Below are 15,523 nucleotides of genomic sequence, written 5' to 3' on the forward strand. Positions count from 1 at the left end.
GGGTTACCTATTGACAGGGGCATAATGTTTCAAATATTTTTGGGGGTCTACTTAAATTAGGTACAAACATTGACTTTGTTTAATCTGGGCCATATCTTTTTTATGTTAATAATGGGTAATACATTAGCATTGCAATTCATGCATCAATCTGAGCATTTATTAGTTTAAAATGTTTCCTTATACCCTAATAGCTATTTCTTATTTAAAAGGACATGTTTTCCTTCATAAATTCTAGCTATCTGCAAAGAAAATTTTAGCACAAAATCCCATCTGGTGGAGGATAATTTGCTAGTTGCCTCAAGAGCCCACCTTCCCTCATATGAGGTAATTTTTTTTGATACAACATTTGTATGGGTATTGCAGGTACTAAAGTGGTTGTCTTTGTAACCAGTACTGCTGCCTTTTGCTTCAGCAAACAGCCCCCAATACACTCTCAATTTGATTAGTTTTGGAATCTTAGAACTTCTGAATACAGAAAAGTATGGAAAAAGTGGAAAAAGTAGACTTCTCTTGCTAATTCAAAATATTAAAATTGGGAGAAAGCAAAATATTTAGAAGAGCATTTAAAAATATGTGGGAAACTATGAATTCAGAGACAGAATTCTAATTAACAAATGAGAAATCTTTCCAAGAGACTCAACCATGACTTAGATTTTAAGATGAAAGTTCAAAGAGGTTTTATTTGCTTTGAAAAAATGACGTACATTCATGCAGAATTTCATCTTTCACATTATAATGTAGGAACACCGTATCTTGAACCTGAGAGGCTTTAAAAAAAAAAAAAGATCAACTTGGAATGCTGTTTTAAGCTCAGCAACTTTGGAAAGACAGAAGCACAAGCACACATTTATATTTGAAAATAGTTTTGGACTTCAATCAGCATGGACTTTTTTCATTGCATTACAAAACTAAGCATAGTTGTTGGTGTCCTCCAAGCTAAATTTACAGAGCCAAGTATGAGAAATTCATGCAGAGCTATAAATATTAATCTGAATTATACACAGAGGATGTCCACTAACACAGATTCAACAAACTAATGTGAATTTATTGCTTGTTTTTGTAGTCAACTGTACTAATGTAATTACTTATTGTTCTAAGTAAGAAGATATGCAATAATTTTAAATAATCCATGTATTATCTCCCTACTTTTCACTACCAAGTGGGTATTAAAAAATGCTACATCTTGGTAAGATAAAATGGAATTTCTTTGCTCTCTCCCAATTTAACTTTTGTTTGTTTGTTTTCTTTTAGAATAGCAGTTTAAAACACAAAGAACAGACACATACTATTGAGGTTTGAATGCACATGAATATGTTGGAGCTGCGTTCAGGGCATTCTTTTTACGGCATTCACCATATTCCCCAGCCTTAAAATTAAAATATTTCCCAGAGGTAACTGCAGATTAATTTATTAAGCAGACATTAAAGTGTAACATGATTCCCTGTTTCTATTTGCACTCTTGCTCTGGCTTCCAGCCTATCAGAGGTAGAGGATCTCATTTTTCTTAAATCCTATTGATATAGGGTACCAAGTTAGTTGATTTTCCCTAGAAATCTGCACATGGAAGATGAACAAACTCATTCTTAGACACAGGGGAATCCCTCTAGACCAGGAGCAGCTGAGTTCACTTGGTCTGTTAACCTGGAGGAGACTGAGGGGAGACCTAATCGCAGTCTACAGCTCCTCATGGGGGGCAGCGCAGGGGCAGGCACTGATCTCTTCTCTGTGGAGACCAGTGACAGGACCCAAGAGAATGGCCTGAAACAGTGTCAGGGGAGGCTTAGGTTAAGCATTAGGAAAAGATCTTCACCCAGAGGGTGGCTGGGACTGGAACAGGATCCCCAGGGAAGTGGTCACGGAACCAAGCCTGAGTTCAAGAAACATTTGGACAACGCTCTCAGGCACATGGTGTGACTCTTAGGACTGCCCTGTGCAGGGCCAGAAGTTAAACTTGATAATCCTTGTGGGTCCCTTTCATCTCAGGATATTCCATGGTTCTATGATTCTCATTACATGCTTTTAGGATAAATTGCAAGCCTTAAATTCATGAAGTCAAATAAAAAAGAAAGTAGTAATAGTACAATGAAAAAACCTCACCACTGAACATTGCAATGGCACTGAATAATGGCTACTAGGCAGCACCTTAATATTGTCTGAGATGAACGGACGAATAAAAAAAAAAGAAAGAAAAAGTCTTTGGAATACAACTGGTGCAATCCGAGACAGTTTGGTATTTCTTGTATGCACATAATTATGTATTACTTTGGATTGTCTTCTTACCCTTTCTTCATAACCTACCTTGCATTTTATATATCCAAATATGGGTGATCAGGAAGCTAAAAATGGCACTGAACATCTTCGAAACATCATGAAATCTATGGCCTTTAATATCAGATAAAAAATAATATGGAAATTACAAGATAGTTAGGTGCAAGATGTAATTGTTTGAAATCCAAATGTGTTAGTAACATATATTTTATGCTCAGTTCTGTGCCTGATTTGTGGGTGCAGTTACTGTGACACTGGTGATAACACCTTTTTCCTGAAATCATATTTTGTTTCTATTACTTAGTAAGATTTGGAAACAGGTCATGATCTTCCATGAGATATGAAATCATGGCAAATTTATATAGATTTGACAGTGTGACCTTTTTTTTTAGATTCTAATGTGTGTCTAATTGAAAAATCAGATCCAATGTGCATTTTTTTATATCTCATATGCATAAAAATGCATAAATACATGCATGTGTTTTAATCAAGACTTTTATTTAAAGTTGACTCAATAATAGAGAAATGCAATAATAGATAATGTCTTATTATTTACTTCTTTAACTGGAATGGAGAAAGTTCTAACTTAGGAAAGCAGTTTGTTTCCTTGTCTCTCATTTTTCCTTCACAGTATGTTATGCCAAGTGAAAACCATCTTCTACATAAATCTGTTTCTCCAAGATATATGGATATAAAATCTCAGAGGATATAAAATCTCTTGGGTCTCATCTTCAGATGGCACAATCCTGATGAAATCAAAAAAACTATAGCAAATTATGTCTGTAAAAGATCTGGTTCAATTGCACCTGAAGATAAAAAGGAAGAAGTGGTTTAAAATATTACACAGACATTCACAGATACATACAGGAATTGCAAAGCAGTTGCTCCAGGTCTTATTAAAATGGCATTAAACACTTAATGCTGCAGAAATCTTTCTGACAGATCACCTTTCCAGGCCTTGACAGCCCCCATGTGCTCAGTGAAACTCCTTGACGAAATATGGGCTGTAGAGACTGTAGTTCATATGCTGCAGTTATCAGTGTGACATAACAACATGGACTGACATGCTATGGAATTTAACTTCTAATGATTCCTTTATCAGTATCAGTATTTACTGAACTTTTATATTTGATTTCTAAGCCATACAATATTACTGCCTTCTACCTTTTTCTGCTTCTTTGTTCCTTTCATTTTCTCATCCAAATTGCCAGTTACTCCATAACTGCCACAACCTATTAATTGACGTTAACCTCGGGTGATCCCTTGATGTTTGTCATACTAAAAATGTTCAGATCATAATTGCCCTAAGTTTAATAAGGGATACCAAGGTGGAGACAGGCAAGTAGAGGCTACATTAATTTTCTTGGAGTGATAAGAGGTAAAAACCACTTTCTCTTCAATTGAAGGCATGATCTGAATCTCTACAGAACATTACATTATTTTATGATTTGTTCTTAAAACCAATACCAGGTGAGTTCAGCATCCACATGTATCACCCTCTAACATGCGATAAAGTGATAGAAAAAAATAAAAATAAAAATCAGCATGAAGAATACTTGAGATGAACACAAGCAACAAAGATCAAATACAGAGACAGATGGACAGGAGAAAATAAACTTAATTATTAGAGGAAAAAAAAGGGGAATGATGTTCTTTGGCTCAGCTCCTTATGCTCCTTAAGCATATACAAAAATTTATCTATATTAACAAGCACACTTGAACTTGTGACTTCAATAGAACCTAAGCTTGGGTTTCACTCCAGCAGCATCCTGACCATAAAGAAGCCTTACATTGTCAGGTTCTCCACAAAGCACAGCTGTCCATAAGCCAAACACTGTCTGGGATGACCTCTGCCTCCAGAACAAAGTTGCTCTGGCCTCTGTATATGTGTGTTTCACTGCAGCAGACAGTGAGTGAGACCTGGGGCATGCTTCAGTACTGGAGTCAAGAGGTCTCAGATGATGAAGGAAGAACTAAAGCATCTGTATTACCAGAGTTTATGTGAAACCAGAGAGAAAGAATATCTTTGCATTCGGAACCTGCTGACTGCATGAAGGGGACTGTTGTGTCCTTTGGCACAGCAGTATAGGGCTGTAAACTGCTAAAGGTTGTGACTTTTGAAAGTGAAACACTGTTCAGAAAATAATTTCATGGAATTACATGGCTATCTTAGGAAAGGCAAGGTTCAGCCAGTGTGGTTAAGCTTGTCTGACAAATGAATGTGTAATCAACTGCAGAAGATACAGGTGATGTCGTGAAGGAGAGAAAATGAGCTGTGGTAGAGTGGTAGAGTGCCCTCAAGGTAGAGTGCCCTGAAAAAGAAAAAAAATCAGAGTCAGAAAGGATGGCAGTATTCAGCTCACATGAGTTATGTTTGAGAAAAAGGCAAGACCAGCTATTAGAAAAATCATCAACATTATCCTATTCATTGTTTACAAGGTTGAACTTGCAAAGAAGGCTTGGATCTCCAAACTTGAAAAGATGCTAGGAGCTGGTTTGCATTGCCAGGAGCTCAGCCTGCATTGTGTTAGGTTGTGGGAGAATTGGGTGCTGTTCTTATCCTTCAGAGCTGGAAGGGAACCTGGTGGGAAGAAAGGGACAGTGAAGAAAAATAACACTTAGGAAATCCACAAGTGTAAAATCAGCTGGGATTTGCTCTTTCTGATACATATCACAAAGGAGCCAGCAGTTTTCTCCAAAGATGCTGTATGTCCAGAATGACACAGTTTCATGCTCCCAAAGTGGAACTCTTGAGGGATACCCACACCACTGGCACTGGCCATGGCTGGGAATCAGAGACCTTAGGAGTACCCAAACGTGCAGATGCTGAGAGTCAGGAAGTCAGTGCTTTCATGCAAAAAAGGCACCTAGGAAAAAATTGAAGCACCAACTTAATATACTGTGGCAATGACTGGGTGGCAAAAGGGACCAATCCCTGCAAACAGTTGAAATGTTGAGGAAAAAAGATATCAGCAAGAGATGAAAACAAGTTGCTGGGATCAGTGGACCCCAAAGCCTGCATATGCAAAGAAATAAGGTTTATGTAAAGTGTAATTCCAAATGTATTACATTGTACAATTTATTTTTTTAGTAAATAGATCCTGGAAAGAGAATCCCAGTTCAACTCAGTTCACATGAATTTCTCCTCTGTATCTCTGACATAGTAAAAGCTAAGGTTGTGTTAGGAATCGAAAGCTCCTTGAAAACTTTTTTTTACCACTGGCATACTAAGCTTTAAATGCCTCTAAAAATGTTGAAAGAAGACAGCAAAATGAAGACAAAAACTGGGTTTTCATTTTGCTTGTTCTGCATCTGCTTTTAATTTATGATTAGAGTATTAAAGATATGTAATTTTTCAGACTTCTATTCTAAAGCTTATTTAATATAAGAATTGACGTGAGTAGATCACTTCCATCCTCCTGTTGTTCCTCCAAGGACCATTCACTTTGTTCCATCAAAAGAAGTTGCACAGATTGCCTTCCAGATTTTTAAAGCAGCATTTTTTGTAATAGTTACATGATTTCTCTTATACTCTTCCCAACAGAGAGATATATTATTTTAGAAATACCTATTGCAACTTTCAAAATTATTTTCAGCAACTCTGTGAAAGTACTGAATTTAATTTAATCAGTTTCAATTTATTAATCAGGTCTGAAAAAAGCTGTTGTTACAAACCAGGCAGCAGCAGCTAACTATCCTAGCAGTCTCTGCTGTCTGTTGTTGCATAGAATGAAGATGCAATTAATAATGAGCCTGACTTCAGGAGAACAGATATTCACCTAAGCTGGGAGGATAGAATCACAGCTTCAGTGATTTAAATATATGTACTGTAATGTCACAAGGACACTGAGTAGGAAGATTGCTTCTGTTGGGATCACAGCTGTTTTTCTTGGAATAGTATTTTTAAATTGTGGCCCACCAGAAGAAACATCCTACAAACGTTCTCAGTCTCTGCCCCAAGCCGCACAAGAAAAGGATGCGTAGGATGCATTATCTGTTGGTACCTCAGGCATTCTGAAAGGAAACTTCTGACGTGGGAAAGACTGACCCTCATCCCCCTCTTTACTCACAGGCTCTTCCTCTAGCCTCTGGCAGTTTTTTCCCAAGATTTCCATCCTGAGTACCTCCTTTAAAATTTGGTGCTGCAATTCTGAAACTTGCAAAGTAGACCTTGAAGTGGAATAAAACTAACCTTTACTCCCTCCACAAGTGGGTGGTCACCAGGCTAATGATATTTGGCTCATTTAAAAGTTCATTAAAAGTGAAAGATTACCAGCTAAATAAATTTCCATTCCTCCTTATCTAGAAGAATATGGCTTTACACAGATTTTAGAGCATTTGAAAAAACTTCATTTAGGACTTGCACTAGAAATAGTCACAGACCTGGAAAAGGGTAGGGGAATGGATGTGCAAAGAGGGAAAAAGTAGCTGCACGACCTGCTTCTGCAGCACTTGGTCTGTCAGAATGACTTCTTGGGGCAATGGGGCACTGGGAGGGCTGGAGCCTCTGTTTCGGTACTGGTGATGCTGCGTCACATGGGGCATGTGAGGAGTGCACACAACTGATGTGGCACCCAGGGCTGGTCACTTACAGAGGGGCTGGATGGTGTAATATCCAATACTCTTTTTGAACAGCTCAAGCAGACATACAGATTTTCCTGATGTATTTTTGTCTACCACAACTACCAAAGTGCAGAGCTGATAACTCTCTGACCCTGTACCATACTACATTCGACTCTAAATCACAAAGGCAAGCTCAAAACTGGTTCTTTCACACGCTGGCAAATGAGTAAATACAGAGTAAATTGCAACTACAGGAAGTAAGGATATTTTTGTATCATTCTGGAACAATTCAAAGACAAATATAAAAGGAGGCATATATGGCTCTTGTAACCATGTGTTAATGATGAAATACAACATCAAGAATTTTAATTTTACTGAAATTACAGTTGTCAAAATAATTGCATTAGTTAATTTAAAATTCTTCATTGGAGAATGGCCCAGGCTATATCTCTGTTGCTTGAAATGTTTTATTGTGTAATCACTGCGCTTTTTTTGATGAGCAATTTCTTTAATGTTATGCTATATATATGTATGGCAAAACTGTGAGTGATCTTTGTTTTTATACTGTACTGTGTTTTGCATATAAAATACATTATGCATATTCTCTCTCCCTGTCTCCAACTCCTACCTTCATACAGCAGAGAATGGAGATCCAGTGTTCCCTAGTGTCTGTGATTGCTTTTTGGTTTGTTCAAACCTTTGAACTTCTTTGTTTCCCAAACTATCCACCTGTAAAATAACTGTAACAATCTCAAACATGCAGCTACTTCAGATGCCTGGACTGAGGACTGACACAGTGCATTAGGTACAACAGCCCCCACCTCCTCCCTTTGCTTCTGCTCTTTTCCTCTGTTACACTGGCAGCTTGGAGACTAAGCAGGAATTATTTCTTGCAGGGGAATAATCTGTCCTGGACTGCTTAAATTAACTTTATGCAGAAAATGGCCATGCTACATCACAGCCAGGCCCATAATGTCTTGACAGAAAAGGATGATAAGTAGTCCCTTTTCTCTGATGGCATCTTTCCCTATCTCTGGATGCTCATCTTCTGTGTCTGCCTGCCTGCTTTATTCACACCAAATGGTAGATTCACTTTCACTGAGCTTCCTCAGAAAATACACTGACTTACTCTTTTCAAAATACACAATTTATTGGTTTGTGTGTCCAAGGATGATCTGGATGATGTTGGCAATGGTTTTGCATTCCAGTAAGCTCAAGGATGGTGAAAACAGATACAGTAGAGGTAATGGCTAATCAGGAAATGCTGTTTTGCTGCTCTGCAATCAGCTTGTTCGATGCCAGACGTCATTTGAGGATGAGGACATGGAGCTGACATAGCATGGTTCAGAAGAAAATCCATGGTTTAGAATATTTTTTCTGGTGTAGTTTCTTCCTCTGATTAACACAGCAGACCATTGCTACTCTGTTTGGCTGTGTGTTGCAGATCAGGTGGAGCAGAAATTATAACCTACAATGGGAGGTGTAGGGAATGACAGAGAGGCAGATACAGACACAAAAAAGGATAAAGTTCTGTCTGGGAAATCACACATAACCTGAAATTGTGTGTTAAGTAGTGGACCTGATGGTGTTGTGCTGCAAACTGTGATGCCATGTGGATTTGCACTAACTTACATCCTCTGAAGATTTAATCCCCAGACTATCAAACTGTTCACGCTGGAATGCCAGTATTAAACTAACCTTGGACAGCTACAAAACCTGCATTAACAAAACAGCCCACAGAAACCTGGAGGGCAAAGTAGTACAGCAATTCTCAGCAGCACACTATGATGTACACAGTCTGAGTGTGCTGGAAATAGTTAATTGATAAATAAAGCTACTAAATACTGCCTGTGCATTTAGACAGTGCATTGAAGAGTTTCTCATTGTGCAGGGGAAATAGGTACACTTCCAGCCACCCTGATTCACCCTTGGACATTTCATGACTATGTCTTATCGCTCAGTTGAGCATAAATTCATAGATTTTACGGTTAAGGGAGCTTGAGATGGGCTGCTATATTTTCAGCACTTAGTTCTGCCACTTCTTATTGGACCATCTGCTGTCACCTTAAAGAGACAAGTGTATATTATAAAGGTAAACATACAAATCATCCCAGTATTTGATATTAAAAAAAAGAGAAACCTTTAAAAGTATTGATCCAAATGTGTCAATAATGTTACAGAGATAACTCCTGAAAAAAGAAAATAACATAAATATGCTCTGTACAGATTCAAACAGGATATTTTCATTGCAAAAAATGTTTGCTGTTTACAGAGCTTTAAAATTTATTTATTTCAATGAAAATGTGAGATTCTTTCTATTTCCAGTAGAATAATTTTAAAAGGTAGGAAAAGAGAGAAAATGATAAGTTTATCACAATTATTTTAGAATTGAATGGTATTATCTAACACTATGATTAAAAGTCAATCTTTCAGGGTCTGAGTGCATCTGAAAACAGATGAAGACACTGTAACATTAATCTGTGTTCACACAAAAGAGATTTATATACACAAATATATGTGCACACTTGTAGGCAGGCTTAATACATGCCATAGTTTCAAATTCTAGAGAGATGCACATGACATTTATTGTTAGGGGAAGGATCATTGAACTTTGAAGCAAAACTCAATCTTGTCACTGTTTATATACATATTGCTACATAAGACTCTGACAGTGCTATGAAACAATAATTATTGTCTGTAAGGCCTACGGCATGAGTAAATCTTCTGACACACTCCCTTCTGTATTTTCCATCATTAACACCTTGACCTCTTACACACACACACACACACACACACGTACATGTATGCACAAATATATATATTTATCTGTTTTTTTCCCATAGAAAATACACTTAACTGTAAGATGGGTACACTGAGTCTGCTTCTTTCATAGATGCCCAATTCAATGGACACCTAGTATAAGATATGTGATTGGCAGATGACAGAACTGGTGGAAAAATAATTGTAAATAATAGAAATAAAATAAATAATGCTAAAATAAATAAATGTAAAAACTATATTTGTACATAGCATGCTGTAATTCAGCAAATGTATTTGAAATTAATTCCCTTTTATTGTCTAGACCAATACCATTGTGATTAGTACTGATTAAAATGGAAACATTTATAAACAAAATACACTAAAGTTTCTCAAATTAATTTCCCCACCCCCTAAACATTTAAAAAATAATCCACAAAAGAGTTTGAGCATCTTGTTTCTTTTGAGGCAGTGTAATCATACATATTTTTATTCATATCTGATACTACAAAAGCTGCAGAAAGATTCTATTGTTAGTATGTACCATATTATTGGTATTAACACACTCTAAATATGTGGAAATCTCATTCCAGCGGGGTTTTCTGTTTAATTTGTTCCCCTGTGATAATTACAGTTTTTGTCTGAGATGAGAGTCTTTTTTGTTAAGCTCCAGTGCTTCTGTGCAGTCCAACTGTTATGCTGAGAAGTAAATGAAAAAGCCTGTGCTCGAAAGCAACGGAAATAGGCCTCAGTACATTCATTTTCAGGTCTCAGCTCTGTGCAGAACAAAAAGACACAGTGTGATTTTGAAAGATTATGTCCTATTGCTGTGTCAGAAATTATGGGAATTTTCCATTGAAATATAGGAGTCCCTCCAAAGAGTTAATTTTATTTTATTAGTTTATTTGGCTCCCTTATTTATTATTTGTTTGTATTAGGAACAGTTTAAGCAACAAATACATACGTATATACATACACATGCATGCACACTTAGGTATATTTATATATTAGAATGTATGTAAATTTGTATGTATTGCTCTTTACCCTAGTTTCATTTTACCAAGGTAACATGAAGTAGGGTGGTAAGTATTAAGATTACCAACACTAATCAAAAATTTTCCCATGGACGAAGGTCAAAATCAGTACTGTCCAGGGGGGTAAAACCTTTCAAAACAGTCAGAGAAATATTCTCTGCATTCTAGGTTCCCACAATCAATAATCAATGCACTGGTTTCCTCAAGTATGATCCATTTCAGTGAGTGAAAAAATGGTGCAGAGCAACATTGTCACCTAGACGACATCTGTCATCTCATTCTGCTTCTAACACATAAACCAACATCAGATATACAAAGGTTATGCTCCTCCCATTTTCTTCTTTCATACAGGTACATGGATACCAACACACACAAAGAGTGATGGAATGGAGAAATATCCTTAGTGACCATGCTAATGGCAGGAAGGTAGGAAGAACCACAGCACACTGCAAGAAAGGCTGAGAATTCAAAATGACCTTGACAGATTTGCAAAATGGTCTGGAAAAGAATACAGGGTGGGAGTATGAAATTCAAGAAGGACAAGTGCAAGTCACTACGTAAAAGATAAATGTTCAATAAATACAGGATAGAGTGTAGCTGATCAGACAGAAATTTTTATTAGAAATTGGTAGCTATATGGGTCATCCCTACTGCAGGCTTGATGTGTTATGAGCATCAAATTCCTGAAGAAAAAATAAAATTTATTCTGTGATGCAAATGCAAGAGAAAATATACATAATATTTAAAACAAAACAATTCTTTCTATTTTCTTCGTGTTTGTGAAGGCATTAATAAAAGTTCCTGAATGTCACACTTCAGAACTGACATGTATCTTTTTTGACAAGAATGATCAGACGCCTGCAAAGACCTTTTAGTTCATCTAAAGATGCTAAAGAAGGGAATTACGATTTGTTTTTCCAAGAACAAGGGAAAAGCCTGTTACTCATATTCCTGCTCAGTCTGAAAAGAAGGTCTGGACTCAAAATCCAACAAGAAAGATTCTGCTTAAGGATCAGAATTTTTTGTAGGCAAATTGTTTTGGTTCATGGAGAGACAGTTTTGTGGATCCAGGTACTCATGGAAGGACACGGTCAACAAGAAGACTTGAACACCCTCCAGCCCCACTTTCATGACATTTGCACAGAACAGAGTCTGCTCCAATGTCTTATTTCACTGCCTTTATTTCAAATATCCACTACATGTCTCTCCCCTTATTCCTTTTTTTTTAAACAGGGGGTGTGTCCCTTCCTTTTTCCATGACACTGATTCTATCTTGCTCTCTTGCTTTTCTTCTCTGTCCATTTATTTGCCCCACTCTAAGACATCCAGTCTTTCTGTGTTTCTTCAGTCACAGCACATCTCTTTCCCTTCTCTCTTAGCTCCTTTCTGTCTCCTCTCCCTTTAACTCTCTCCTGCCTTGTCCTCTCCTGTCTTTCAAGAGGGAGGAAAAGCCTCGAGCTAGAGACTCCCAAAGTCAGTTATTCCTCTTCTGGGATTTCAGAGATGGAATGCAAGGGGTCAGACCTGCTGGTCTTCCCAGTTCTTGGGTTGCAAGGTGGACAAGTGGCATCAGTCACAGAGCAGCAGGATCTGCTGTGGAGGGAAACGCAAAGAGGAGCCCACTGAGCCCCAGATGTTGCTGTGGACAGCCTCTTTCTGCCCCAGCATGGGGGTGGTAGCTTAACCATGGATTATTTTTTATTGGAGAATCTAGACAACACTTATTTTCACTCCTGCTGGATTTCATCCCCTTTACTACCTCAGGGCAAAGAACTTGGTTTCAACCTTCAGCCTCTCAGGAGTTTTTGGGGATAACCTTTCTTTTTTGGCAGGTTGAGGGGGAAGATTTTTCTTCTCTTCTCTAGTTTATTAATTCCTCCTAGTCTTGATTTAGTCTAGAGTGTGTTTTTGCAAGCTCCTGAGATGGTCTCTTCCCCTGGGACAAAGCACGGGTCCTGCTGATCAGACTACAGGAAAGCCCTATCTTAGCATATTTGATTCTTCTTTTCCTGTTTCATAATTGATATTGGTTTTACAGTAGTTTATACAAAAACTCCCAGATCTGTTTGAGCATGTATTTGGCTCCAAACAGCCAGCATTTCCTCAGCAGGCATACAGGACTGGATGTCGTAGCCCTTCCTCTCATCTCTCCACTGAGACTCTGTGAGAACGCCCTGACTGCACTGCTGCTCCCCTATCCCTTCTCACAAGGGCTTTTGCTTGCCAGTTGGTGCCAGGAACTGGTTTAACTGGTCCTGAAAGATTAATCCACTCTGGAAGTGTGTTAACAACATGGTGTTCTCCTTACTGCAGCGTGTCCTCTCTGCACAGTCACTTGGATGTTGCAAGCTGGGAATCCTGACACCAAGAAAATCAAAGACCATGCATGTATGTAGTCTCTTTGCTGCTCAGAGTATGTGTGTTATGATGTCCACTCACCAATTAGCAAGGAGCATTCAGGGGGTAAAGCTGCCAAACAACAGTGAAGGTTCAGTAGGTCCCTTACTAGCTGCTATAGAAAATATCATCTCCATCGTGGGAGCTCCCCTCTCTGTGCTTGTACTGCCACGTTGGTGCCAGGACCTTAGTCCCAAAAACCTGCCAAAGAAACTGGCAAAACGTTTCCCACTGCTGGCCCTGTCCTCGGGCCCTGTGCTGCAGACAGGCTGGAGCAGCCCTGCAGGGTGGCAGGGCTAGCCCCTCAGACCTGCCAGCTGCCAGCACAGCCTGACAGGCAAACAAACAAACAGAAATCCCAAAATAAATAAGAGCATTTGAACCACCCACACCAATAAAAGAGGCCTGAAGGGTTTTAGGAAATATATTTGTCACTCAAAAAAAGAAAGAAAAAAGCAGACAGCAACAAAAACTAGGCATAGCAGATTCACCACATCACAGCACCAGCCCATTTTAAACAGACTGTGGTTACCTTGGTTATGTAGTGGGTACCCTTTGTGAAAACCAAATAAACAAACAACACACACTCCAGTAATGCAGGAGCTGCTCTCAGACTGCATATTGGCTCTGAGCCACATCTCCCGCAGTAAGGGGAGTGTGGAAATGCACAGCCTTGGCAGCAGCTTCCAGTGCCTCAGGCTCTCACAGTTTATTTTATTTATTTATAGGATTTTCTATGGCACTCGTCACCCTCATATCTAAGCATCTTAGAGGTATTAGCAGACTTACCCTCACAACCCCTCTTTGTGATACAAAAGTTATTATCCCCACTTTATAGATACTGAACTAATAGGTCACTAACTTGCTCAGATTCAGAAGGCGAATCTGGCAGAATTTGGGACTGGACAAGCCCCTGAGTTCCATTCCTGAACTTTAACCACAGAAATTTCCCTCCAGGGGCATTAATGAGATTGAAGAAATACAGAAAGCAGACTGTCATGGATATATTTGACTCCTGATTTTTTTTTTTTTTCGGTGTTGGGTCTAGCAGCTGTTAAGTACATAGAAAAAAAGGTAAAATTCTATTTTCACTTTTCTTCATTGCTGAGATCTAAATGGGGTTATCAATACAGCACACCTTTTTCATTAGTGTTTCTAATAAAAGCAACTGATATACTTTAGACTTGCATGCAGCCAAAGTCTAACACGTTTTTGGCATGACAGTAATCCTAAATTAGTTGCTCTATGTTTATTTTTATTTTTTGATTCTGTTTGTGGTTAATTTTTCTAATTTGAGGACAATCTGGTGCTGCTCTCAAGTAAGATTCTTTTTTCATTCCATTTTTTCCCAAACTCCTCTCAGTCGATGATTTCAAGAATTAAACTGCCTGTCATGCAGCTATTTTGGTGTTCAAACTGGCCACTGCTATAAAGAGTTGTGCCTCTCGCTCTCCATCACTGTACAGAGAAGCAGCAGATACTTGTGTGTGTCAAGAAACCAGGAGGATCCCATGTCACTGCAAATGAACCATGAATTTCCAGGGTTCAAAGGACAACGAGAAAGACAGGATGAGTCATGTGACTTTTGTGTTGCACCCTGATAAATGGCAGGTCAAGGAGGGTTGTGTTTAATAGTATATTCCTCAATGAAATGTCACTTTTTCCTCAATGTGTCCTCTGTGTGAGCTAATTAAAATCATGTTTTACTGCAATGTCAGCACATGAAGTTGCTGACTTTCTTGTTGTCTTCTACATAGTACAAAATGAATGTTGTCATTTGATAAATTCAGGATCTTAAAGGTTCTGTCCGATGGGGTCTAATGTATGCCGCTCTATATATGTTTAATGCTTTCAAACTGCCTCTCTTCCTTTGTTCAAGTCACAGCATTCATAACCTGTACATAATGTTATCTCCTGGCATACTTAAGCCTCACCCTCCTCAAAATTAACAGAATTTTTAAAAACATCTCAAGCAAATATTGGCATTGTTTCCCTTCCAGACTGTTTTAAATTAGTTTTTAAACCATGTGTCCAAAAGCCACACTCATATGCTTCCAATGAGAATTGGCTGTACAGGTGCAATTTTCTTACAGGTTACTTTTATATTGATATCACGGTGTGTTTGTTATGTTCATTTGGAAATAAACTCTACCACCTTACACCACATCTATAATAAGCAGTAGTTAAAGAGTATGATTATAGAAAGCATGATATTAATTTCTCTAACCAATAGCAATTGCAGGATTAGCACCAGGATTCTTCTTTATAAAGCTCTTGGAAACTGCTGTATGGAAATATGAATGAGAAAAATAAATAACCTGCTATTGCATTAACTTTCACTTTTACTATTTCTATCCTTGTATCCTGTAAAATTCCTTTTAACAAAAGCAGTCAGTATCTCTGTATGTTTTGCAGTAAATGACAAAGAGCAAAGTTTCCAGCTTTGGCCTGGAGCTGTATTACCTTGTGCTGTGATCCACACACTTCTCGTAAGTTAGTTTGGG

This window comes from Corvus cornix, chromosome 1, assembly GCF_000738735.6.
Source record: "Corvus cornix cornix isolate S_Up_H32 chromosome 1, ASM73873v5, whole genome shotgun sequence".
Lineage (NCBI taxonomy): Eukaryota > Metazoa > Chordata > Aves > Passeriformes > Corvidae > Corvus > Corvus cornix.